The sequence below is a fragment of the Ambystoma mexicanum genome, chromosome 2q (assembly GCF_040938575.1).
Source record: "Ambystoma mexicanum isolate Mex_15411 chromosome 2q, UKY_AmexF1_1, whole genome shotgun sequence".
In the NCBI taxonomy this organism is placed as follows: domain Eukaryota; kingdom Metazoa; phylum Chordata; class Amphibia; order Caudata; family Ambystomatidae; genus Ambystoma; species Ambystoma mexicanum.
In genome coordinates this window covers 128072259-128096483 of record NC_090924.1, presented here as the reverse complement: position 1 = coordinate 128096483, position 24225 = coordinate 128072259, and the positions used below count along the sequence as shown (strand labels likewise).

The window sequence follows — 24225 nt, the reverse complement described above, 5'->3', positions numbered from 1 at the left end:
CAAGAATGCCTATTCCTGAAGTTTGTTCCTGCCGCTGAAAGCCTTGTCGGTGTATGAGCCAAATGAATGCCCCAGTCAGCACGCTCTGACTGTCTTCACAGGTCTCCTCCTCATCCCGAAGGTTGGTGGCCCATTGACATCAGGGTGGAAGGTGCTTGCGATACACTGTTCCTTCCTTCCTTCCTTCCTTCCTTTATTCCTCTTATGCTGTTTATGTAATAAGAGGGGACGATACACAGAAGAGAGAAAGTGGCCCAACACACTAGACTAGCAGTCTTCTGATCAATCTGCAGCTGGCAAGGTGGGGGAGAGCCTTTATTTTGCACCTGCTGGGATCTGCATTGGCAGAAGCTCTGAGGGCTGGGCCTTTCCTTTTGCCTGTAAAAACAAAAAGCAGCCCTCCTCCCTCCAGCCCTGAGAGCATGGGCGTGACACTGGAAAAAGCAGCATCTCCCCTTTGGTAAAGATGACCATTGCACAGCTGCTCACTCAGAGCTCGATCGTGCTCGATCAGGCGAGATATATTTAGGTCACCAGCAAAGTCTGTTCTCTTTTCTTGCGTAGGGTGAGCATTCACAGAGCCCAGCTTCGTTGACAAGAGTGCAAAAGGTGTATACTAAAAGCTTTCTGCTTTACTTGAGCGCCATGGCCGTTATTATATTTTGGCTGCTCCAAGCAATCTCTGTCCAGCCGATGCAAATTTCCAGCTCAAATTTTCCCAGCACTCAAAAAGTCCCTCCTCCCGCCAGCTCTGCTTTCAGGAAGTTCAGCAGAAGCAGTCCAACTTCTGTTCCCACTTCAGAGGAAAAGCTTTCTCGGGCCAGAGAAAGCCAGGGAATCACTGTACCGGCAAGTGCATTTCTTACAACTGGTAATCCCTCAGAACACAGAAATGAAGAAGCTGTATATGAAAATGTATTATTTCTTTGGTACACTAACCTATGTAACTAATATGGACCATTTCAGAGGACGGAGCGGACCCAACTGTGATCCCAGAGACCCAAATACCCAGCAGTAGGGAAAATAAATCCTCTCTGTGCTCTGCAACATTACATACACAAAATGCAAGCGCGTGCATTTTTTTATTGGCCCCATATACAGAATACATGTGAGGATGCTTGCCTTCCCAGTGTATTTCTCAAGCTCTTGAGAGCATATGCTATTTCCATGGGAACGCAAATAAGTTCATACTTTACATTTGTGTGTGACAAAAGGGGAAAAAAACTATTTTGTGTAAAATGCCAGCAGAGAGTGTTTCTGCCCGGTCTCGAACCGGGGGGACCTTTCGCGTGTGAGGCGAACGTGATAACCACTACACTACAGAAACAGCTGCTTGCTCACCTTTGTAGGGACTGGGAGAACAGGTGCAAAGGGCAGTGCAAGTGGACCTGCTTAAAGACTAATCAAATGCCTTGCGCCTGAAGCTCACACAATCCAGCCTAAAACATACGTCCTATCAAGCATGCGCACATATACAAGTATGCCAGCTGAGGGCCTATGCAGCGTACAGAGGGAAGGACATATTTCCACTTTGAGATCGGACGGCCAAAACTCACAAGCAAATCAAGGAATGTTACTGAGAGCTAACAGAGAACACAAAGTGCTTGTCGCAAGGACATGGCACGCAAAGAGGTTCAGGAAGTGAATTGTTCATCGACTACTGCTTACCGAGAAAACCAGAGAGTCTGTCCAATGAAAATAACATTGAAAAAACAAAAAAAAGGAGCTCAAGTTAACCACCTTGATTGGGCTCGTCCGGGATTTGAACCCGGGACCTCTCGCACCCAAAGCGAGAATCATACCCCTAGACCAACGAGCCACGGTCCTTTGAGCATTTGACGGAATTGTCCTCAGCGTTTGCACCCCCCTTAGGATTCGAGGCCAAGAATGCCTATTCCTGAAGTTTGTTCCTGCCGCTGAAAGCCTTGTCGGTGTATGAGCCAAATGAATGCCCCAGTCGGCACGCTCTGACTGTCTTCACAGGTCTCCTCCTCATCCCGAAGGTTGGTGGCCCATTGACATCAGGGTGGAAGGTGCTTGCGATACACTGTTCCTTCCTTCCTTCCTTCCTTCCTTTATTCCTCTTATGCTGTTTATGTAATAAGAGGGGACGATACACAGAAGAGAGAAAGTGGCCCAACACACTAGACTAGCAGTCTTCTGATCAATCTGCAGCTGGCAAGGTGGGGGAGAGCCTTTATTTTGCACCTGCTGGGATCTGCATTGGCAGAAGCTCTGAGGGCTGGGCCTTTCCTTTTGCCTGTAAAAACAAAAAGCAGCCCTCCTCCCTCCAGCCCTGAGAGCATGGGCGTGACACTGGAAAAAGCAGCATCTCCCCTTTGGTAAAGATGACCATTGCACAGCTGCTCACTCAGAGCTCGATCGTGCTCGATCAGGCGAGATATATTTAGGTCACCAGCAAAGTCTGTTCTCTTTTCTTGCGTAGGGTGAGCATTCACAGAGCCCAGCTTCGTTGACAAGAGTGCAAAAGGTGTATACTAAAAGCTTTCTGCTTTACTTGAGCGCCATGGCCGTTATTATATTTTGGCTGCTCCAAGCAATCTCTGTCCAGCCGATGCAAATTTCCAGCTCAAATTTTCCCAGCACTCAAAAAGTCCCTCCTCCCGCCAGCTCTGCTTTCAGGAAGTTCAGCAGAAGCAGTCCAACTTCTGTTCCCACTTCAGAGGAAAAGCTTTCTCGGGCCAGAGAAAGCCAGGGAATCACTGTACCGGCAAGTGCATTTCTTACAACTGGTAATCCCTCAGAACACAGAAATGAAGAAGCTGTATATGAAAATGTATTATTTCTTTGGTACACTAACCTATGTAACTAATATGGACCATTTCAGAGGACGGAGCGGACCCAACTGTGATCCCAGAGACCCAAATACCCAGCAGTAGGGAAAATAAATCCTCTCTGTGCTCTGCAACATTACATACACAAAATGCAAGCGCGTGCATTTTTTTATTGGCCCCATATACAGAATACATGTGAGGATGCTTGCCTTCCCAGTGTATTTCTCAAGCTCTTGAGAGCATATGCTATTTCCATGGGAACGCAAATAAGTTCATACTTTACATTTGTGTGTGACAAAAGGGGAAAAAAACTATTTTGTGTAAAATGCCAGCAGAGAGTGTTTCTGCCCGGTCTCGAACCGGGGACCTTTCGTGTGTGAGGCGAACGTGATAACCACTACACTACAGAAACAGCTGCTTGCTCACCTTTGTAGGGACTGGGAGAACAGGTGCAAAGGGCAGTGCAAGTGGACCTGCTTAAAGACTAATCAAATGCCTTGCGCCTGAAGCTCACACAATCCAGCCTAAAACATACGTCCTATCAAGCATGCGCACATATACAAGTATGCCAGCTGAGGGCCTATGCAGCGTACAGAGGGAAGGACATATTTCCACTTTGAGATCGGACGGCCAAAACTCACAAGCAAATCAAGGAATGTTACTGAGAGCTAACAGAGAACACAAAGTGCTTGTCGCAAGGACATGGCACACAAAGAGGTTCAGGAAGTGAATTGTTCATCGACTACTGCTTACCGAGAAAACCAGAGAGTCTGTCCAATGAAAATACAAAAAAAAGGAGCTCAAGTTAACCACCTTGATTGGGCTCGTCCGGGATTTGAACCCGGGACCTCTCGCACCCAAAGCGAGAATCATACCCCTAGACCAACGAGCCACGGTCCTTTGAGCATTTGACGGAATTGTCCTCAGCGTTTGCACCCCCCTTAGGATTCGAGGCCAAGAATGCCTATTCCTGAAGTTTGTTCCTGCCGCTGAAAGCCTTGTCGGTGTATGAGCCAAATGAATGCCCCAGTCGGCACGCTCTGACTGTCTTCACAGGTCTCCTCCTCATCCCGAAGGTTGGTGGCCCATTGACATCAGGGTGGAAGGTGCTTGCGATACACTGTTCCTTCCTTCCTTCCTTCCTTCCTTCCTTTATTCCTCTTATGCTGTTTATGTAATAAGAGGGGACGATACACAGAAGAGAGAAAGTGGCCCAACACACTAGACTAGCAGTCTTCTGATCAATCTGCAGCTGGCAAGGTGGGGGAGAGCCTTTATTTTGCACCTGCTGGGATCTGCATTGGCAGAAGCTCTGAGGGCTGGGCCTTTCCTTTTGCCTGTAAAAACAAAAAGCAGCCCTCCTCCCTCCAGCCCTGAGAGCATGGGCGTGACACTGGAAAAAGCAGCATCTCCCCTTTGGTAAAGATGACCATTGCACAGCTGCTCACTCAGAGCTCGATCGTGCTCGATCAGGCGAGATATATTTAGGTCACCAGCAAAGTCTGTTCTCTTTTCTTGCGTAGGGTGAGCATTCACAGAGCCCAGCTTCGTTGACAAGAGTGCAAAAGGTGTATACTAAAAGCTTTCTGCTTTACTTGAGCGCCATGGCCGTTATTATATTTTGGCTGCTCCAAGCAATCTCTGTCCAGCCGATGCAAATTTCCAGCTCAAATTTTCCCAGCACTCAAAAAGTCCCTCCTCCCGCCAGCTCTGCTTTCAGGAAGTTCAGCAGAAGCAGTCCAACTTCTGTTCCCACTTCAGAGGAAAAGCTTTCTCGGGCCAGAGAAAGCCAGGGAATCACTGTACCGGCAAGTGCATTTCTTACAACTGGTAATCCCTCAGAACACAGAAATGAAGAAGCTGTATATGAAAATGTATTATTTCTTTGGTACACTAACCTATGTAACTAATATGGACCATTTCAGAGGACGGAGCGGACCCAACTGTGATCCCAGAGACCCAAATACCCAGCAGTAGGGAAAATAAATCCTCTCTGTGCTCTGCAACATTACATACACAAAATGCAAGCGCGTGCATTTTTTTATTGGCCCCATATACAGAATACATGTGAGGATGCTTGCCTTCCCAGTGTATTTCTCAAGCTCTTGAGAGCATATGCTATTTCCATGAGAACGCAAATAAGTTCATACTTTACATTTGTGTGTGACAAAAGGGGAAAAAAACTATTTTGTGTAAAATGCCAGCAGAGAGTGTTTCTGCCCGGTCTCGAACCGGGGACCTTTCGCGTGTGAGGCGAACGTGATAACCACTACACTACAGAAACAGCTGCTTGCTCACCTTTGTAGGGACTGGGAGAACAGGTGCAAAGGGCAGTGCAAGTGGACCTGCTTAAAGACTAATCAAATGCCTTGCGCCTGAAGCTCACACAATCCAGCCTAAAACATACGTCCTATCAAGCATGCGCACATATACAAGTATGCCAGCTGAGGGCCTATGCAGCGTACAGAGGGAAGGACATATTTCCACTTTGAGATCGGACGGCCAAAACTCACAAGCAAATCAAGGAATGTTACTGAGAGCTAACAGAGAACACAAAGTGCTTGTCGCAAGGACATGGCACGCAAAGAGGTTCAGGAAGTGAATTGTTCATCGACTACTGCTTACCGAGAAAACCAGAGAGTCTGTCCAATGAAAATAACATTGAAAAAACAAAAAAAAGGAGCTCAAGTTAACCACCTTGATTGGGACCTCTCGCACCCAAAGCGAGAATCATACCCCTAGACCAACGAGCCACGGTCCTTTGAGCATTTGACGGAATTGTCCTCAGCGTTTGCACCCCCCTTAGGATTCGAGGCCAAGAATGCCTATTCCTGAAGTTTGTTCCTGCCGCTGAAAGCCTTGTCGGTGTATGAGCCAAATGAATGCCCCAGTCGGCACGCTCTGACTGTCTTCACAGGTCTCCTCCTCATCCCGAAGGTTGGTGGCCCATTGACATCAGGGTGGAAGGTGCTTGCGATACACTGTTCCTTCCTTCCTTCCTTCCTTCCTTTATTCCTCTTATGCTGTTTATGTAATAAGAGGGGACGATACACAGAAGAGAGAAAGTGGCCCAACACACTAGACTAGCAGTCTTCTGATCAATCTGCAGCTGGCAAGGTGGGGGAGAGCCTTTATTTTGCACCTGCTGGGATCTGCATTGGCAGAAGCTCTGAGGGCTGGGCCTTTCCTTTTGCCTGTAAAAACAAAAAGCAGCCCTCCTCCCTCCAGCCCTGAGAGCATGGGCGTGACACTGGAAAAAGCAGCATCTCCCCTTTGGTAAAGATGACCATTGCACAGCTGCTCACTCAGAGCTCGATCGTGCTCGATCAGGCGAGATATATTTAGGTCACCAGCAAAGTCTGTTCTCTTTTCTTGCGTAGGGTGAGCATTCACAGAGCCCAGCTTCGTTGACAAGAGTGCAAAAGGTGTATACTAAAAGCTTTCTGCTTTACTTGAGCGCCATGGCCGTTATTATATTTTGGCTGCTCCAAGCAATCTCTGTCCAGCCGATGCAAATTTCCAGCTCAAATTTTCCCAGCACTCAAAAAGTCCCTCCTCCCGCCAGCTCTGCTTTCAGGAAGTTCAGCAGAAGCAGTCCAACTTCTGTTCCCACTTCAGAGGAAAAGCTTTCTCGGGCCAGAGAAAGCCAGGGAATCACTGTACCGGCAAGTGCATTTCTTACAACTGGTAATCCCTCAGAACACAGAAATGAAGAAGCTGTATATGAAAATGTATTATTTCTTTGGTACACTAACCTATGTAACTAATATGGACCATTTCAGAGGACGGAGCGGACCCAACTGTGATCCCAGAGACCCAAATACCCAGCAGTAGGGAAAATAAATCCTCTCTGTGCTCTGCAACATTACATACACAAAATGCAAGCGCGTGCATTTTTTTATTGGCCCCATATACAGAAAACATGTGAGGATGCTTGCCTTCCCAGTGTATTTCTCAAGCTCTTGAGAGCATATGCTATTTCCATGGGAACGCAAATAAGTTCATACTTTACATTTGTGTGTGACAAAAGGGGAAAAAAACTATTTTGTGTAAAATGCCAGCAGAGAGTGTTTCTGCCCGGTCTCGAACAGGGGACCTTTCGCGTGTGAAGCGAACGTGATAACCACTACACTACAGAAACAGCTGCTTGCTCACCTTTGTAGGGACTGGGAGAACAGGTGCAAAGGGCAGTGCAAGTGGACCTGCTTAAAGACTAATCAAATGCCTTGCGCCTGAAGCTCACACAATCCAGCCTAAAACATACGTCCTATCAAGCATGCGCACATATACAAGTATGCCAGCTGAGGGCCTATGCAGCGTACAGAGGGAAGGACATATTTCCACTTTGAGATCGGACGGCCAAAACTCACAAGCAAATCAAGGAATGTTACTGAGAGCTAACAGAGAACACAAAGTGCTTGTCGCAAGGACATGGCACGCAAAGAGGTTCAGGAAGTGAATTGTTCATCGACTACTGCTTACCGAGAAAACCAGAGAGTCTGTCCAATGAAAATAACATTGAAAAAACAAAAAAAAGGAGCTCAAGTTAACCACCTTGATTGGGCTCGTCCGGGATTTGAACCCGGGACCTCTCGCACCCAAAGCGAGAATCATACCCCTAGACCAACGAGCCACGGTCCTTTGAGCATTTGACGGAATTGTCCTCAGCGTTTGCACCCCCCTTAGGATTCGAGGCCAAGAATGCCTATTCCTGAAGTTTGTTCCTGCCGCTGAAAGCCTTGTCGGTGTATGAGCCAAATGAATGCCCCAGTCGGCACGCTCTGACTGTCTTCACAGGTCTCCTCCTCATCCCGAAGGTTGGTGGCCCATTGACATCAGGGTGGAAGGTGCTTGCGATACACTGTTCCTTCCTTCCTTCCTTCCTTCCTTTATTCCTCTTATGCTGTTTATGTAATAAGAGGGGACGATACACAGAAGAGAGAAAGTGGCCCAACACACTAGACTAGCAGTCTTCTGATCAATCTGCAGCTGGCAAGGTGGGGGAGAGCCTTTATTTTGCACCTGCTGGGATCTGCATTGGCAGAAGCTCTGAGGGCTGGGCCTTTCCTTTTGCCTGTAAAAACAAAAAGCAGCCCTCCTCCCTCCAGCCCTGAGAGCATGGGCGTGACACTGGAAAAAGCAGCATCTCCCCTTTGGTAAAGATGACCATTGCACAGCTGCTCACTCAGAGCTCGATCGTGCTCGATCAGGCGAGATATATTTAGGTCACCAGCAAAGTCTGTTCTCTTTTCTTGCGTAGGGTGAGCATTCACAGAGCCCAGCTTCGTTGACAAGAGTGCAAAAGGTGTATACTAAAAGCTTTCTGCTTTACTTGAGCGCCATGGCCGTTATTATATTTTGGCTGCTCCAAGCAATCTCTGTCCAGCCGATGCAAATTTCCAGCTCAAATTTTCCCAGCACTCAAAAAGTCCCTCCTCCCGCCAGCTCTGCTTTCAGGAAGTTCAGCAGAAGCAGTCCAACTTCTGTTCCCACTTCAGAGGAAAAGCTTTCTCGGGCCAGAGAAAGCCAGGGAATCACTGTACCGGCAAGTGCATTTCTTACAACTGGTAATCCCTCAGAACACAGAAATGAAGAAGCTGTATATGAAAATGTATTATTTCTTTGGTACACTAACCTATGTAACTAATATGGACCATTTCAGAGGACGGAGCGGACCCAACTGTGATCCCAGAGACCCAAATACCCAGCAGTAGGGAAAATAAATCCTCTCTGTGCTCTGCAACATTACATACACAAAATGCAAGCGCGTGCATTTTTTTATTGGCCCCATATACAGAATACATGTGAGGATGCTTGCCTTCCCAGTGTATTTCTCAAGCTCTTGAGAGCATATGCTATTTCCATGGGAACGCAAATAAGTTCATACTTTACATTTGTGTGTGACAAAAGGGGAAAAAACTATTTTGTGTAAAATGCCAGCAGAGAGTGTTTCTGCCCGGTCTCGAACCGGGGACCTTTATAACCACTACACTACAGAAACAGCTGCTTGCTCACCTTTGTAGGGACTGGGAGAACAGGTGCAAAGGGCAGTGCAAGTGGACCTGCTTAAAGACTAATCAAATGCCTTGCGCCTGAAGCTCACACAATCCAGCCTAAAACATACGTCCTATCAAGCATGCGCACATATACAAGTATGCCAGCTGAGGGCCTATGCAGCGTACAGAGGGAAGGACATATTTCCACTTTGAGATCGGACGGCCAAAACTCACAAGCAAATCAAGGAATGTTACTGAGAGCTAACAGAGAACACAAAGTGCTTGTCGCAAGGACATGGCACGCAAAGAGGTTCAGGAAGTGAATTGTTCATCGACTACTGCTTACCGAGAAAACCAGAGAGTCTGTCCAATGAAAATAACATTGAAAAAACAAAAAAAAGGAGCTCAAGTTAACCACCTTGATTGGGCTCGTCCGGGATTTGAACCCGGGACCTCTCGCACCCAAAGCGAGAATCATACCCCTAGACCAACGAGCCACGGTCCTTTGAGCATTTGACGGAATTGTCCTCAGCGTTTGCACCCCCCTTAGGATTCGAGGCCAAGAATGCCTATTCCTGAAGTTTGTTCCTGCCGCTGAAAGCCTTGTCGGTGTATGAGCCAAATGAATGCCCCAGTCGGCACGCTCTGACTGTCTTCACAGGTCTCCTCCTCATCCCGAAGGTTGGTGGCCCATTGACATCAGGGTGGAAGGTGCTTGCGATACACTGTTCCTTCCTTCCTTCCTTCCTTCCTTCCTTTATTCCTCTTATGCTGTTTATGTAATAAGAGGGGACGATACACAGAAGAGAGAAAGTGGCCCAACACACTAGACTAGCAGTCTTCTGATCAATCTGCAGCTGGCAAGGTGGGGGAGAGCCTTTATTTTGCACCTGCTGGGATCTGCATTGGCAGAAGCTCTGAGGGCTGGGCCTTTCCTTTTGCCTGTAAAAACAAAAAGCAGCCCTCCTCCCTCCAGCCCTGAGAGCATGGGCGTGACACTGGAAAAAGCAGCATCTCCCCTTTGGTAAAGATGACCATTGCACAGCTGCTCACTCAGAGCTCGATCGTGCTCGATCAGGCGAGATATATTTAGGTCACCAGCAAAGTCTGTTCTCTTTTCTTGCGTAGGGTGAGCATTCACAGAGCCCAGCTTCGTTGACAAGAGTGCAAAAGGTGTATACTAAAAGCTTTCTGCTTTACTTGAGCGCCATGGCCGTTATTATATTTTGGCTGCTCCAAGCAATCTCTGTCCAGCCGATGCAAATTTCCAGCTCAAATTTTCCCAGCACTCAAAAAGTCCCTCCTCCCGCCAGCTCTGCTTTCAGGAAGTTCAGCAGAAGCAGTCCAACTTCTGTTCCCACTTCAGAGGAAAAGCTTTCTCGGGCCAGAGAAAGCCAGGGAATCACTGTACCGGCAAGTGCATTTCTTACAACTGGTAATCCCTCAGAACACAGAAATGAAGAAGCTGTATATGAAAATGTATTATTTCTTTGGTACACTAACCTATGTAACTAATATGGACCATTTCAGAGGACGGAGCGGACCCAACTGTGATCCCAGAGACCCAAATACCCAGCAGTAGGGAAAATAAATCCTCTCTGTGCTCTGCAACATTACATACACAAAATGCAAGCGCGTGCATTTTTTTATTGGCCCCATATACAGAATACATGTGAGGATGCTTGCCTTCCCAGTGTATTTCTCAAGCTCTTGAGAGCATATGCTATTTCCATGGGAACGCAAATAAGTTCATACTTTACATTTGTGTGTGACAAAAGGGGAAAAAAACTATTTTGTGTAAAATGCCAGCAGAGAGTGTTTCTGCCCGGTCTCGAACCGGGGACCTTTCGCGTGTGAGGCGAACGTGATAACCACTACACTACAGAAACAGCTGCTTGCTCACCTTTGTAGGGACTGGGAGAACAGGTGCAAAGGGCAGTGCAAGTGGACCTGCTTAAAGACTAATCAAATGCCTTGCGCCTGAAGCTCACACAATCCAGCCTAAAACATACGTCCTATCAAGCATGCGCACATATACAAGTATGCCAGCTGAGGGCCTATGCAGCGTACAGAGGGAAGGACATATTTCCACTTTGAGATCGGACGGCCAAAACTCACAAGCAAATCAAGGAATGTTACTGAGAGCTAACAGAGAACACAAAGTGCTTGTCGCAAGGACATGGCACACAAAGAGGTTCAGGAAGTGAATTGTTCATCGACTACTGCTTACCGAGAAAACCAGAGAGTCTGTCCAATGAAAATAACATTGAAAAAACAAAAAAAAGGAGCTCAAGTTAACCACCTTGATTGGGCTCGTCCGGGATTTGAACCCGGGACCTCTCGCACCCAAAGCGAGAATCATACCCCTAGACCAACGAGCCACGGTCCTTTGAGCATTTGACGGAATTGTCCTCAGCGTTTGCACCCCCCTTAGGATTCGAGGCCAAGAATGCCTATTCCTGAAGTTTGTTCCTGCCGCTGAAAGCCTTGTCGGTGTATGAGCCAAATGAATGCCCCAGTCAGCACGCTCTGACTGTCTTCACAGGTCTCCTCCTCATCCCGAAGGTTGGTGGCCCATTGACATCAGGGTGGAAGGTGCTTGCGATACACTGTTCCTTCCTTCCTTCCTTCCTTCCTTTATTCCTCTTATGCTGTTTATGTAATAAGAGGGGACGATACACAGAAGAGAGAAAGTGGCCCAACACACTAGACTAGCAGTCTTCTGATCAATCTGCAGCTGGCAAGGTGGGGGAGAGCCTTTATTTTGCACCTGCTGGGATCTGCATTGGCAGAAGCTCTGAGGGCTGGGCCTTTCCTTTTGCCTGTAAAAACAAAAAGCAGCCCTCCTCCCTCCAGCCCTGAGAGCATGGGCGTGACACTGGAAAAAGCAGCATCTCCCCTTTGGTAAAGATGACCATTGCACAGCTGCTCACTCAGAGCTCGATCGTGCTCGATCAGGCGAGATATATTTAGGTCACCAGCAAAGTCTGTTCTCTTTTCTTGCGTAGGGTGAGCATTCACAGAGCCCAGCTTCGTTGACAAGAGTGCAAAAGGTGTATACTAAAAGCTTTCTGCTTTACTTGAGCGCCATGGCCGTTATTATATTTTGGCTGCTCCAAGCAATCTCTGTCCAGCCGATGCAAATTTCCAGCTCAAATTTTCCCAGCACTCAAAAAGTCCCTCCTCCCGCCAGCTCTGCTTTCAGGAAGTTCAGCAGAAGCAGTCCAACTTCTGTTCCCACTTCAGAGGAAAAGCTTTCTCGGGCCAGAGAAAGCCAGGGAATCACTGTACCGGCAAGTGCATTTCTTACAACTGGTAATCCCTCAGAACACAGAAATGAAGAAGCTGTATATGAAAATGTATTATTTCTTTGGTACACTAACCTATGTAACTAATATGGACCATTTCAGAGGACGGAGCGGACCCAACTGTGATCCCAGAGACCCAAATACCCAGCAGTAGGGAAAATAAATCCTCTCTGTGCTCTGCAACATTACATACACAAAATGCAAGCGCGTGCATTTTTTTATTGGCCCCATATACAGAATACATGTGAGGATGCTTGCCTTCCCAGTGTATTTCTCAAGCTCTTGAGAGCATATGCTATTTCCATGGGAACGCAAATAAGTTCATACTTTACATTTGTGTGTGACAAAAGGGGAAAAAAACTATTTTGTGTAAAATGCCAGCAGAGAGTGTTTCTGCCCGGTCTCGAACCGGGGACCTTTCGCGTGTGAGGCGAACGTGATAACCACTACACTACAGAAACAGCTGCTTGCTCACCTTTGTAGGGACTGGGAGAACAGGTGCAAAGGGCAGTGCAAGTGGACCTGCTTAAAGACTAATCAAATGCCTTGCGCCTGAAGCTCACACAATCCAGCCTAAAACATACGTCCTATCAAGCATGCGCACATATACAAGTATGCCAGCTGAGGGCCTATGCAGCGTACAGAGGGAAGGACATATTTCCACTTTGAGATCGGACGGCCAAAACTCACAAGCAAATCAAGGAATGTTACTGAGAGCTAACAGAGAACACAAAGTGCTTGTCGCAAGGACATGGCACGCAAAGAGGTTCAGGAAGTGAATTGTTCATCGACTACTGCTTACCGAGAAAACCAGAGAGTCTGTCCAATGAAAATAACATTGAAAAAACAAAAAAAAGGAGCTCAAGTTAACCACCTTGATTGGGCTCGTCCGGGATTTGAACCCGGGACCTCTCGCACTCAAAGCGAGAATCATACCCCTAGACCAACGAGCCACGGTCCTTTGAGCATTTGACGGAATTGTCCTCAGCGTTTGCACCCCCCTTAGGATTCGAGGCCAAGAATGCCTATTCCTGAAGTTTGTTCCTGCCGCTGAAAGCCTTGTCGGTGTATGAGCCAAATGAATGCCCCAGTCGGCACGCTCTGACTGTCTTCACAGGTCTCCTCCTCATCCCGAAGGTTGGTGGCCCATTGACATCAGGGTGGAAGGTGCTTGCGATACACTGTTCCTTCCTTCCTTCCTTCCTTCCTTTATTCCTCTTATGCTGTTTATGTAATAAGAGGGGACGATACACAGAAGAGAGAAAGTGGCCCAACACACTAGACTAGCAGTCTTCTGATCAATCTGCAGCTGGCAAGGTGGGGGAGAGCCTTTATTTTGCACCTGCTGGGATCTGCATTGGCAGAAGCTCTGAGGGCTGGGCCTTTCCTTTTGCCTGTAAAAACAAAAAGCAGCCCTCCTCCCTCCAGCCCTGAGAGCATGGGCGTGACACTGGAAAAAGCAGCATCTCCCCTTTGGTAAAGATGACCATTGCACAGCTGCTCACTCAGAGCTCGATCGTGCTCGATCAGGCGAGATATATTTAGGTCACCAGCAAAGTCTGTTCTCTTTTCTTGCGTAGGGTGAGCATTCACAGAGCCCAGCTTCGTTGACAAGAGTGCAAAAGGTGTATACTAAAAGCTTTCTGCTTTACTTGAGCGCCATGGCCGTTATTATATTTTGGCTGCTCCAAGCAATCTCTGTCCAGCCGATGCAAATTTCCAGCTCAAATTTTCCCAGCACTCAAAAAGTCCCTCCTCCCGCCAGCTCTGCTTTCAGGAAGTTCAGCAGAAGCAGTCCAACTTCTGTTCCCACTTCAGAGGAAAAGCTTTCTCGGGCCAGAGAAAGCCAGGGAATCACTGTACCGGCAAGTGCATTTCTTACAACTGGTAATCCCTCAGAACACAGAAATGAAGAAGCTGTATATGAAAATGTATTATTTCTTTGGTACACTAACCTATGTAACTAATATGGACCATTTCAGAGGACGGAGCGGACCCAACTGTGATCCCAGAGACCCAAATACCCAGCAGTAGGGAAAATAAATCCTCTCTGTGCTCTGCAACATTACATACACAAAATGCAAGCGCGTGCATTTTTTTATTGGCCCCATATACAGAATACATGTGAGGATGCTTGCCTTCCCAGTGTATTTCTCAAGCTCTTGAGAGCATATGCTATTTCCATGGGAACGCAAATAAGTTCATACTTTACATTTGTGTGTGACAAAAGGGGAAAAAAACTATTTTGTGTAAAATGCCAGCAGAGAGTGTTTCTGCCCGGTCTCGAACCGGGGACCTTTCGTGTGTGAGGCGAACGTGATAACCACTACACTACAGAAACAGCTGCTTGCTCACCTTTGTAGGGACTGGGAGAACAGGTGCAAAGGGCAGTGCAAGTGGACCTGCTTAAAGACTAATCAAATGCCTTGCGCCTGAAGCTCACACAATCCAGCCTAAAACATACGTCCTATCAAGCATGCGCACATATACAAGTATGCCAGCTGAGGGCCTATGCAGCGTACAGAGGGAAGGACATATTTCCACTTTGAGATCGGACGGCCAAAACTCACAAGCAAATCAAGGAATGTTACTGAGAGCTAACAGAGAACACAAAGTGCTTGTCGCAAGGACATGGCACACAAAGAGGTTCAGGAAGTGAATTGTTCATCGACTACTGCTTACCGAGAAAACCAGAGAGTCTGTCCAATGAAAATACAAAAAAAAGGAGCTCAAGTTAACCACCTTGATTGGGCTCGTCCGGGATTTGAACCCGGGACCTCTCGCACCCAAAGCGAGAATCATACCCCTAGACCAACGAGCCACGGTCCTTTGAGCATTTGACGGAATTGTCCTCAGCGTTTGCACCCCCCTTAGGATTCGAGGCCAAGAATGCCTATTCCTGAAGTTTGTTCCTGCCGCTGAAAGCCTTGTCGGTGTATGAGCCAAATGAATGCCCCAGTCGGCACGCTCTGACTGTCTTCACAGGTCTCCTCCTCATCCCGAAGGTTGGTGGCCCATTGACATCAGGGTGGAAGGTGCTTGCGATACACTGTTCCTTCCTTCCTTCCTTCCTTTATTCCTCTTATGCTGTTTATGTAATAAGAGGGGACGATACACAGAAGAGAGAAAGTGGCCCAACACACTAGACTAGCAGTCTTCTGATCAATCTGCAGCTGGCAAGGTGGGGGAGAGCCTTTATTTTGCACCTGCTGGGATCTGCATTGGCAGAAGCTCTGAGGGCTGGGCCTTTCCTTTTGCCTGTAAAAACAAAAAGCAGCCCTCCTCCCTCCAGCCCTGAGAGCATGGGCGTGACACTGGAAAAAGCAGCATCTCCCCTTTGGTAAAGATGACCATTGCACAGCTGCTCACTCAGAGCTCGATCGTGCTCGATCAGGCGAGATATATTTAGGTCACCAGCAAATTCTGTTCTCTTTTCTTGCGTAGGGTGAGCATTCACAGAGCCCAGCTTCGTTGACAAGAGTGCAAAAGGTGTATACTAAAAGCTTTCTGCTTTACTTGAGCGCCATGGCCGTTATTATATTTTGGCTGCTCCAAGCAATCTCTGTCCAGCCGATGCAAATTTCCAGCTCAAATTTTCCCAGCACTCAAAAAGTCCCTCCTCCCGCCAGCTCTGCTTTCAGGAAGTTCAGCAGAAGCAGTCCAACTTCTGTTCCCACTTCAGAGGAAAAGCTTTCTCGGGCCAGAGAAAGCCAGGGAATCACTGTACCGGCAAGTGCATTTCTTACAACTGGTAATCCCTCAGAACACAGAAATGAAGAAGCTGTATATGAAAATGTATTATTTCTTTGGTACACTAACCTATGTAACTAATATGGACCATTTCAGAGGACGGAGCGGACCCAACTGTGATCCCAGAGACCCAAATACCCAGCAGTAGGGAAAATAAATCCTCTCTGTGCTCTGCAACATTACATACACAAAATGCAAGCGCGTGCATTTTTTTATTGGCCCCATATACAGAAAACATGTGAGGATGCTTGCCTTCCCAGTGTATTTCTCAAGCTCTTGAGAGCATATGCTATTTCCATGGGAACGCAAATAAGTTCATACTTTACATTTGTGTGTGACAAAAGGGGAAAAAAACTATTTTGTGTAAAATGCCAGCAGAGAGTGTTTCTGCCCGGTCTCGAACAGGGGACCTTTCGCGTGTGAGGCGAACGTGATAACCACTACACTACAGAAACAGCTGCTTGCTCACCTTTGTAGGGACTGGGAGAACAGGTGCAAAGGGCAGTGCAAGTGGACCTGCTTAAAGACTAATCAAATGCCTTGCGCCTGAAGCTCACACAATCCAGCCTAAAACATACGTCCTATCAAGCATGCGCACATATACAAGTATGCCAGCTGAGGGCCTATGCAGCGTACAGAGGGAAGGACATATTTCCACTTTGAGATCGGACGGCCAAAACTCACAAGCAAATCAAGGAATGTTACTGAGAGCTAACAGAGAACACAAAGTGCTTGTCGCAAGGACATGGCACGCAAAGAGGTTCAGGAAGTGAATTGTTCATTGACTACTGCTTACCGAGAAAACCAGAGAGTCTGTCCAATGAAAATAACATTGAAAAAACAAAAAAAAGGAGCTCAAGTTAACCACCTTGATTGGGCTGGTCCGGGATTTGAACCCGGGACCTCTCGCACCCAAAGCGAGAATCATACCCCTAGACCAACGAGCCACGGTCCTTTGAGCATTTGACGGAATTGTCCTCAGCGTTTGCACCCCCCTTAGGATTCGAGGCCAAGAATGCCTATTCCTGAAGTTTGTTCCTGCCGCTGAAAGCCTTGTCGGTGTATGAGCCAAATGAATGCCCCAGTCGGCACGCTCTGACTGTCTTCACAGGTCTCCTCCTCATCCCGAAGGTTGGTGGCCCATTGACATCAGGGTGGAAGGTGCTTGCGATACACTGTTCCTTCCTTCCTTCCTTCCTTCCTTTATTCCTCTTATGCTGTTTATGTAATAAGAGGGGACGATACACAGAAGAGAGAAAGTGGCCCAACACACTAGACTAGCAGTCTTCTGATCAATCTGCAGCTGGCAAGGTGGGGGAGAGCCTTTATTTTGCACCTGCTGGGATCTGCATTGGCAGAAGCTCTGAGGGCTGGGCCTTTCCTTTTGCCTGTAAAAACAAAAAGCAGCCCTCCTCCCTCCAGCCCTGAGAGCATGGGCGTGACACTGGAAAAAGCAGCATCTCCCCTTTGGTAAAGATGACCATTGCACAGCTGCTCACTCAGAGCTCGATCGTGCTCGATCAGGCGAGATATATTTAGGTCACCAGCAAAGTCTGTTCTCTTTTCTTGCGTAGGGTGAGCATTCACAGAGCCCAGCTTCGTTGACAAGAGTGCAAAAGGTGTATACTAAAAGCTTTCTGCTTTACTTGAGCGCCATGGCCGTTATTATATTTTGGCTGCTCCAAGCAATCTCTGTCCAGCCGATGCAAATTTCCAGCTCAAATTTTCCCAGCACTCAAAAAGTCCCTCCTCCCGCCAGCTCTGCTTTCAGGAAGTTCAGCAGAAGCAGTCCAACTTCTGTTCCCACTTCAGAGGAAAAGCTTTCTCGGGCCAGAGAAAGCCAGGGAATCACTGTACCGGCAAGTGCATTTCTTACAACTGGTAATCCCTCAGAACACAGAAATGAAGAAGCTGTATATGAAAATGTATTATTTCTTTGGTACACTAACCTATGTAACTAATATGGACCATTTCAGAGGACGGAGCGGACCCAACTGTGATCCCAGAGACCCAAATACCCAGCAGTAGGGAAAATAAATCCTCTCTGTGCTCTGCAACATTACATACACAAAATGCAAGCGCGTGCATTTTTTTATTGGCCCCATATACAGAATACATGTGAGGATGCTTGCCTTCCCAGTGTATTTCTCAAGCTCTTGAGAGCATATGCTATTTCCATGGGAACGCAAATAAGTTCATACTTTACATTTGTGTGTGACAAAAGGGGAAAAAAACTATTTTGTGTAAAATGCCAGCAGAGAGTGTTTCTGCCCGGTCTCGAACCGGGGACCTTTATAACCACTACACTACAGAAACAGCTGCTTGCTCACCTTTGTAGGGACTGGGAGAACAGGTGCAAAGGGCAGTGCAAGTGGACCTGCTTAAAGACTAATCAAATGCCTTGCGCCTGAAGCTCACACAATCCAGCCTAAAACATACGTCCTATCAAGCATGCGCACATATACAAGTATGCCAGCTGAGGGCCTATGCAGCGTACAGAGGGAAGGACATATTTCCACTTTGAGATCGGACGGCCAAAACTCACAAGCAAATCAAGGAATGTTACTGAGAGCTAACAGAGAACACAAAGTGCTTGTCGCAAGGACATGGCACGCAAAGAGGTTCAGGAAGTGAATTGTTCATCGACTACTGCTTACCGAGAAAACCAGAGAGTCTGTCCAATGAAAATAACATTGAAAAAACAAAAAAAAGGAGCTCAAGTTAACCACCTTGATTGGGCTCGTCCGGGATTTGAACCCGGGACCTCTCGCACCCAAAGCGAGAATCATACCCCTAGACCAACGAGCCACGGTCCTTTGAGCATTTGACGGAATTGTCCTCAGCGTTTGCACCCCCCTTAGGATTCGAGGCCAAGAATGCCTATTCCTGAAGTTTGTTCCTGCCGCTGAAAGCCTTGTCGGTGTATGAGCCAAATGAATGCCCCAGTCGGCACGCTCTGACTGTCTTCACAGGTCTCCTCCTCATCCCGAAGGTTGGTGGCCCATTGACATCAGGGTGGAAGGTGCTTGCGATACACTGTTCCTTCCTTCCTTCCTTCCTTCCTTCCTTCCTTCCTTCCTTTATTCCTCTTATGCTGTTTATGTAATAAGAGGGGACGATACACAGAAGAGAGAAAGTGGCCCAACACACTAGACTAGCAGTCTTCTGATCAATCTGCAGCTGGCAAGGTGGGGGAGAGCCTTTATTTTGCACCTGCTGGGATCTGCATTGGCAGAAGCTCTGAGGGCTGGGCCTTTCCTTTTGCCTGTAAAAACAAAAAGCAGCCCTCCTCCCTCCAGCCCTGAGAGCATGGGCGTGACACTGGAAAAAGCAGCATCTCCCCTTTGGTAAAGATGACCATTGCACAGCTGCTCACTCAGAGCTCGATCGTGCTCGATCAGGCGAGATATATTTAGGTCACCAGCAAAGTCTGTTCTCTTTTCTTGCGTAGGGTGAGCATTCACAGAGCCCAGCTTCGTTGACAAGAGTGCAAAAGGTGTATACTAAAAGCTTTCTGCTTTACTTGAGCGCCATGGCCGTTATTATATTTTGGCTGCTCCAAGCAATCTCTGTCCAGCCGATGCAAATTTCCAGCTCAAATTTTCCCAGCACTCAAAAAGTCCCTCCTCCCGCCAGCTCTGCTTTCAGGAAGTTCAGCAGAAGCAGTCCAACTTCTGTTCCCACTTCAGAGGAAAAGCTTTCTCGGGCCAGAGAAAGCCAGGGAATCACTGTACCGGCAAGTGCATTTCTTACAACTGGTAATCCCTCAGAACACAGAAATGAAGAAGCTGTATATGAAAATGTATTATTTCTTTGGTACACTAACCTATGTAACTAATATGGACCATTTCAGAGGACGGAGCGGACCCAACTGTGATCCCAAAGACCCAAATACCCAGCAGTAGGGAAAATAAATCCTCTCTGTGCTCTGCAACATTACATACACAAAATGCAAGCGCGTGCATTTTTTTATTGGCCCCATATACAGAATACATGTGAGGATGCTTGCCTTCCCAGTGTATTTCTCAAGCTCTTGAGAGCATATGCTATTTCCATGGGAACGCAAATAAGTTCATACTTTACATTTGTGTGTGACAAAAGGGGAAAAAAACTATTTTGTGTAAAATGCCAGCAGAGAGTGTTTCTGCCCGGTCTCGAACCGGGGACCTTTCGCGTGTGAGGCGAACGTGATAACCACTACACTACAGAAACAGCTGCTTGCTCACCTTTGTAGGGACTGGGAGAACAGGTGCAAAGGGCAGTGCAAGTGGACCTGCTTAAAGACTAATCAAATGCCTTGCGCCTGAAGCTCACACAATCCAGCCTAAAACATACGTCCTATCAAGCATGCGCACATATACAAGTATGCCAGCTGAGGGCCTATGCAGCGTACAGAGGGAAGGACATATTTCCACTTTGAGATCGGACGGCCAAAACTCACAAGCAAATCAAGGAATGTTACTGAGAGCTAACAGAGAACACAAAGTGCTTGTCGCAAGGACATGGCACACAAAGAGGTTCAGGAAGTGAATTGTTCATCGACTACTGCTTACCGAGAAAACCAGAGAGTCTGTCCAATGAAAATAACATTGAAAAAACAAAAAAAAGGAGCTCAAGTTAACCACCTTGATTGGGCTCGTCCGGGATTTGAACCCGGGACCTCTCGCACCCAAAGCGAGAATCATACCCCTAGACCAACGAGCCACGGTCCTTTGAGCATTTGACGGAATTGTCCTCAGCGTTTGCACCCCCCTTAGGATTCGAGGCCAAGAATGCCTATTCCTGAAGTTTGTTCCTGCCGCTGAAAGCCTTGTCGGTGTATGAGCCAAATGAATGCCCCAGTCGGCACGCTCTGACTGTCTTCACAGGTCTCCTCCTCATCCCGAAGGTTGGTGGCCCATTGACATCAGGGTGGAAGGTGCTTGCGATACACTGTTCCTTCCTTCCTTCCTTCCTTCCTTCCTTTATTCCTCTTATGCTGTTTATGTAATAAGAGGGGACGATACACAGAAGAGAGAAAGTGGCCCAACACACTAGACTAGCAGTCTTCTGATCAATCTGCAGCTGGCAAGGTGGGGGAGAGCCTTTATTTTGCACCTGCTGGGATCTGCATTGGCAGAAGCTCTGAGGGCTGGGCCTTTCCTTTTGCCTGTAAAAACAAAAAGCAGCCCTCCTCCCTCCAGCCCTGAGAGCATGGGCGTGACACTGGAAAAAGCAGCATCTCCCCTTTGGTAAAGATGACCATTGCACAGCTGCTCACTCAGAGCTCGATCGTGCTCGATCAGGCGAGATATATTTAGGTCACCAGCAAAGTCTGTTCTCTTTTCTTGCGTAGGGTGAGCATTCACAGAGCCCAGCTTCGTTGACAAGAGTGCAAAAGGTGTATACTAAAAGCTTTCTGCTTTACTTGAGCGCCATGGCCGTTATTATATTTTGGCTGCTCCAAGCAATCTCTGTCCAGCCGATGCAAATTTCCAGCTCAAATTTTCCCAGCACTCAAAAAGTCCCTCCTCCCGCCAGCTCTGCTTTCAGGAAGTTCAGCAGAAGCAGTCCAACTTCTGTTCCCACTTCAGAGGAAAAGCTTTCTCGGGCCAGAGAAAGCCAGGGAATCACTGTACCGGCAAGTGCATTTCTTACAACTGGTAATCCCTCAGAACACAGAAATGAAGAAGCTGTATATGAAAATGTATTATTTCTTTGGTACACTAACCTATGTAACTAATATGGACCATTTCAGAGGACGGAGCGGACCCAACTGTGATCCCAGAGACCCAAATACCCAGCAGTAGGGAAAATAAATCCTCTCTGTGCTCTGCAACATTACATACACAAAATGCAAGCGCGTGCATTTTTTTATTGGCCCCATATACAGAATACATGTGAGGATGCTTGCCTTCCCAGTGTATTTCTCAAGCTCTTGAGAGCATATGCTATTTCCATGGGAACGCAAATAAGTTCATACTTTACATTTGTGTGTGACAAAAGGGGAAAAAAACTATTTTGTGTAAAATGCCAGCAGAGAGTGTTTCTGCCCGGTCTCGAACCGGGGACCTTTATAACCACTACACTACAGAAACAGCTGCTTGCTCACCTTTGTAGGGACTGGGAGAACAGGTGCAAAGGGCAGTGCAAGTGGACCTGCTTAAAGACTAATCAAATGCCTTGCGCCTGAAGCTCACACAATCCAGCCTAAAACATACGTCCTATCAAGCATGCGCACATATACAAGTATGCCAGCTGAGGGCCTATGCAGCGTACAGAGGGAAGGACATATTTCCACTTTGAGATCGGACGGCCAAAACTCACAAGCAAATCAAGGAATGTTACTGAGAGCTAACAGAGAACACAAAGTGCTTGTCGCAAGGACATGGCACGCAAAGAGGTTCAGGAAGTGAATTGTTCATCGACTACTGCTTACCGAGAAAACCAGAGAGTCTGTCCAATGAAAATAACATTGAAAAAACAAAAAAAAGGAGCTCAAGTTAACCACCTTGATTGGGCTCGTCCGGGATTTGAACCCGGGACCTCTCGCACCCAAAGCGAGAATCATACCCCTAGACCAACGAGCCACGGTCCTTTGAACATTTGACGGAATTGTCCTCAGCGTTTGCACCCCCCTTAGGATTCGAGGCCAAGAATGCCTATTCCTGAAGTTTGTTCCTGCCGCTGAAAGCCTTGTCGGTGTATGAGCCAAATGAATGCCCCAGTCGGCACGCTCTGACTGTCTTCACAGGTCTCCTCCTCATCCCGAAGGTTGGTGGCCCATTGACATCAGGGTGGAAGGTGCTTGCGATACACTGTTCCTTCCTTCCTTCCTTCCTTCCTTCCTTTATTCCTCTTATGCTGTTTATGTAATAAGAGGGGACGATACACAGAAGAGAGAAAGTGGCCCAACACACTAGACTAGCAGTCTTCTGATCAATCTGCAGCTGGCAAGGTGGGGGAGAGCCTTTATTTTGCACCTGCTGGGATCTGCATTGGCAGAAGCTCTGAGGGCTGGGCCTTTCCTTTTGCCTGTAAAAACAAAAAGCAGCCCTCCTCCCTCCAGCCCTGAGAGCATGGGCGTGACACTGGAAAAAGCAGCATCTCCCCTTTGGTAAAGATGACCATTGCACAGCTGCTCACTCAGAGCTCGATCGTGCTCGATCAGGCGAGATATATTTAGGTCACCAGCAAAGTCTGTTCTCTTTTCTTGCGTAGGGTGAGCATTCACAGAGCCCAGCTTTGTTGACAAGAGTGCAAAAGGTGTATACTAAAAGCTTTCTGCTTTACTTGAGCGCCATGGCCGTTATTATATTTTGGCTGCTCCAAGCAATCTCTGTCCAGCCGATGCAAATTTCCAGCTCAAATTTTCCCAGCACTCAAAAAGTCCCTCCTCCCGCCAGCTCTGCTTTCAGGAAGTTCAGCAGAAGCAGTCCAACTTCTGTTCCCACTTCAGAGGAAAAGCTTTCTCGGGCCAGAGAAAGCCAGGGAATCACTGTACCGGCAAGTGCATTTCTTACAACTGGTAATCCCTCAGAACACAGAAATGAAGAAGCTGTATATGAAAATGTATTATTTCTTTGGTACACTAACCTATGTAACTAATATGGACCATTTCAGAGGACGGAGCGGACCCAACTGTGATCCCAGAGACCCAAATACCCAGCAGTAGGGAAAATAAATCCTCTCTGTGCTCTGCAACATTACATACACAAAATGCAAGCGCATGCATGTTTTTATTGGCCCCATATACAGAATACATGTGAGGATGCTTGCCTTCCCAGTGTATTTCTCAAGCTCTTGAGAGCATATGCTATTTCCATGGGAACGCAAATAAGTTCATACTTTACATTTGTGTGTGACAAAAGGGGAAAAAAACTATTTTGTGTAAAATGCCAGCAGAGAGTGTTTCTGCCCAGTCTCGAACCGGGGACCTTTCGCGTGTGAGGCAAACGTGATAACCACTACACTACAGAAACAGCTGCTTGCTCACTTTTGTAGGGACTGGGAGAACAGGTGCAAAGGGCAGTGCAAGTGGACCTGCTTAAAGACTAATCAAATGCCTTGCGCCTGAAGCTCACACAATCCAGCCTAAAACATACGTCCTATCAAGCATGCGCACATATACAAGTATGCCAGCTGAGGGCCTATGCAGCGTACAGAGGGAAGGACATATTTCCACTTTGAGATCGGACGGCCAAAACTCACAAGCAAATCAAGGAATGTTACTGAGAGCTAACAGAGAACACAAAGTGCTTGTCGCAAGGACATGGCACGCAAAGAGGTTCAGGAAGTGAATTGTTCATCGACTACTGCTTACCGAGAAAACCAGAGAGTCTGTCCAATGAAAATAACATTGAAAAAACAAAAAAAAGGAGCTCAAGTTAACCACCT

General features: G+C 47.3%; 17 non-coding genes across 17 annotated transcripts; all 17 read right to left on the bottom strand.

Annotated features, from left to right (window-relative positions):
* Nucleotides 1–1252: 1252 nt before the first annotated feature.
* TRNAV-CAC (transfer RNA valine (anticodon CAC)) lies at nucleotides 1253–1327 on the bottom strand. Its single transcript has one exon. It is a non-coding gene; the product is annotated as a tRNA-Val (tRNA).
* Nucleotides 1328–1747: 420 nt separating this feature from the next.
* On the bottom strand, nucleotides 1748–1819 carry TRNAP-UGG (transfer RNA proline (anticodon UGG)). The gene has a single exon. It is a non-coding gene; the product is annotated as a tRNA-Pro (tRNA).
* Nucleotides 1820–3134: 1315 nt separating this feature from the next.
* Nucleotides 3135–3207, bottom strand: TRNAV-CAC (transfer RNA valine (anticodon CAC)). The gene has a single exon. It is a non-coding gene; the product is annotated as a tRNA-Val (tRNA).
* Nucleotides 3208–3615: 408 nt separating this feature from the next.
* Nucleotides 3616–3687, bottom strand: TRNAP-UGG (transfer RNA proline (anticodon UGG)). Its single transcript has one exon. It is a non-coding gene; the product is annotated as a tRNA-Pro (tRNA).
* A 1319-nt stretch (nucleotides 3688–5006) lies between these two features.
* TRNAV-CAC (transfer RNA valine (anticodon CAC)) lies at nucleotides 5007–5079 on the bottom strand. The gene has a single exon. It is a non-coding gene; the product is annotated as a tRNA-Val (tRNA).
* A 2277-nt stretch (nucleotides 5080–7356) lies between these two features.
* Nucleotides 7357–7428, bottom strand: TRNAP-UGG (transfer RNA proline (anticodon UGG)). The gene has a single exon. It is a non-coding gene; the product is annotated as a tRNA-Pro (tRNA).
* Nucleotides 7429–9216: 1788 nt separating this feature from the next.
* TRNAP-UGG (transfer RNA proline (anticodon UGG)) lies at nucleotides 9217–9288 on the bottom strand. Its single transcript has one exon. It is a non-coding gene; the product is annotated as a tRNA-Pro (tRNA).
* A 1319-nt stretch (nucleotides 9289–10607) lies between these two features.
* TRNAV-CAC (transfer RNA valine (anticodon CAC)) lies at nucleotides 10608–10680 on the bottom strand. The gene has a single exon. It is a non-coding gene; the product is annotated as a tRNA-Val (tRNA).
* A 420-nt stretch (nucleotides 10681–11100) lies between these two features.
* Nucleotides 11101–11172, bottom strand: TRNAP-UGG (transfer RNA proline (anticodon UGG)). The gene has a single exon. It is a non-coding gene; the product is annotated as a tRNA-Pro (tRNA).
* Nucleotides 11173–12487: 1315 nt separating this feature from the next.
* Nucleotides 12488–12560, bottom strand: TRNAV-CAC (transfer RNA valine (anticodon CAC)). The gene has a single exon. It is a non-coding gene; the product is annotated as a tRNA-Val (tRNA).
* A 420-nt stretch (nucleotides 12561–12980) lies between these two features.
* TRNAS-UGA (transfer RNA serine (anticodon UGA)) lies at nucleotides 12981–13052 on the bottom strand. Its single transcript has one exon. It is a non-coding gene; the product is annotated as a tRNA-Ser (tRNA).
* A 1315-nt stretch (nucleotides 13053–14367) lies between these two features.
* Nucleotides 14368–14440, bottom strand: TRNAV-CAC (transfer RNA valine (anticodon CAC)). Its single transcript has one exon. It is a non-coding gene; the product is annotated as a tRNA-Val (tRNA).
* A 408-nt stretch (nucleotides 14441–14848) lies between these two features.
* TRNAP-UGG (transfer RNA proline (anticodon UGG)) lies at nucleotides 14849–14920 on the bottom strand. Its single transcript has one exon. It is a non-coding gene; the product is annotated as a tRNA-Pro (tRNA).
* A 3665-nt stretch (nucleotides 14921–18585) lies between these two features.
* Nucleotides 18586–18657, bottom strand: TRNAP-UGG (transfer RNA proline (anticodon UGG)). Its single transcript has one exon. It is a non-coding gene; the product is annotated as a tRNA-Pro (tRNA).
* Nucleotides 18658–19988: 1331 nt separating this feature from the next.
* Nucleotides 19989–20061, bottom strand: TRNAV-CAC (transfer RNA valine (anticodon CAC)). Its single transcript has one exon. It is a non-coding gene; the product is annotated as a tRNA-Val (tRNA).
* Nucleotides 20062–20481: 420 nt separating this feature from the next.
* On the bottom strand, nucleotides 20482–20553 carry TRNAP-UGG (transfer RNA proline (anticodon UGG)). Its single transcript has one exon. It is a non-coding gene; the product is annotated as a tRNA-Pro (tRNA).
* A 1793-nt stretch (nucleotides 20554–22346) lies between these two features.
* Nucleotides 22347–22418, bottom strand: TRNAP-UGG (transfer RNA proline (anticodon UGG)). Its single transcript has one exon. It is a non-coding gene; the product is annotated as a tRNA-Pro (tRNA).
* Between the last annotated feature and the right edge of the window lie 1807 nt (nucleotides 22419–24225).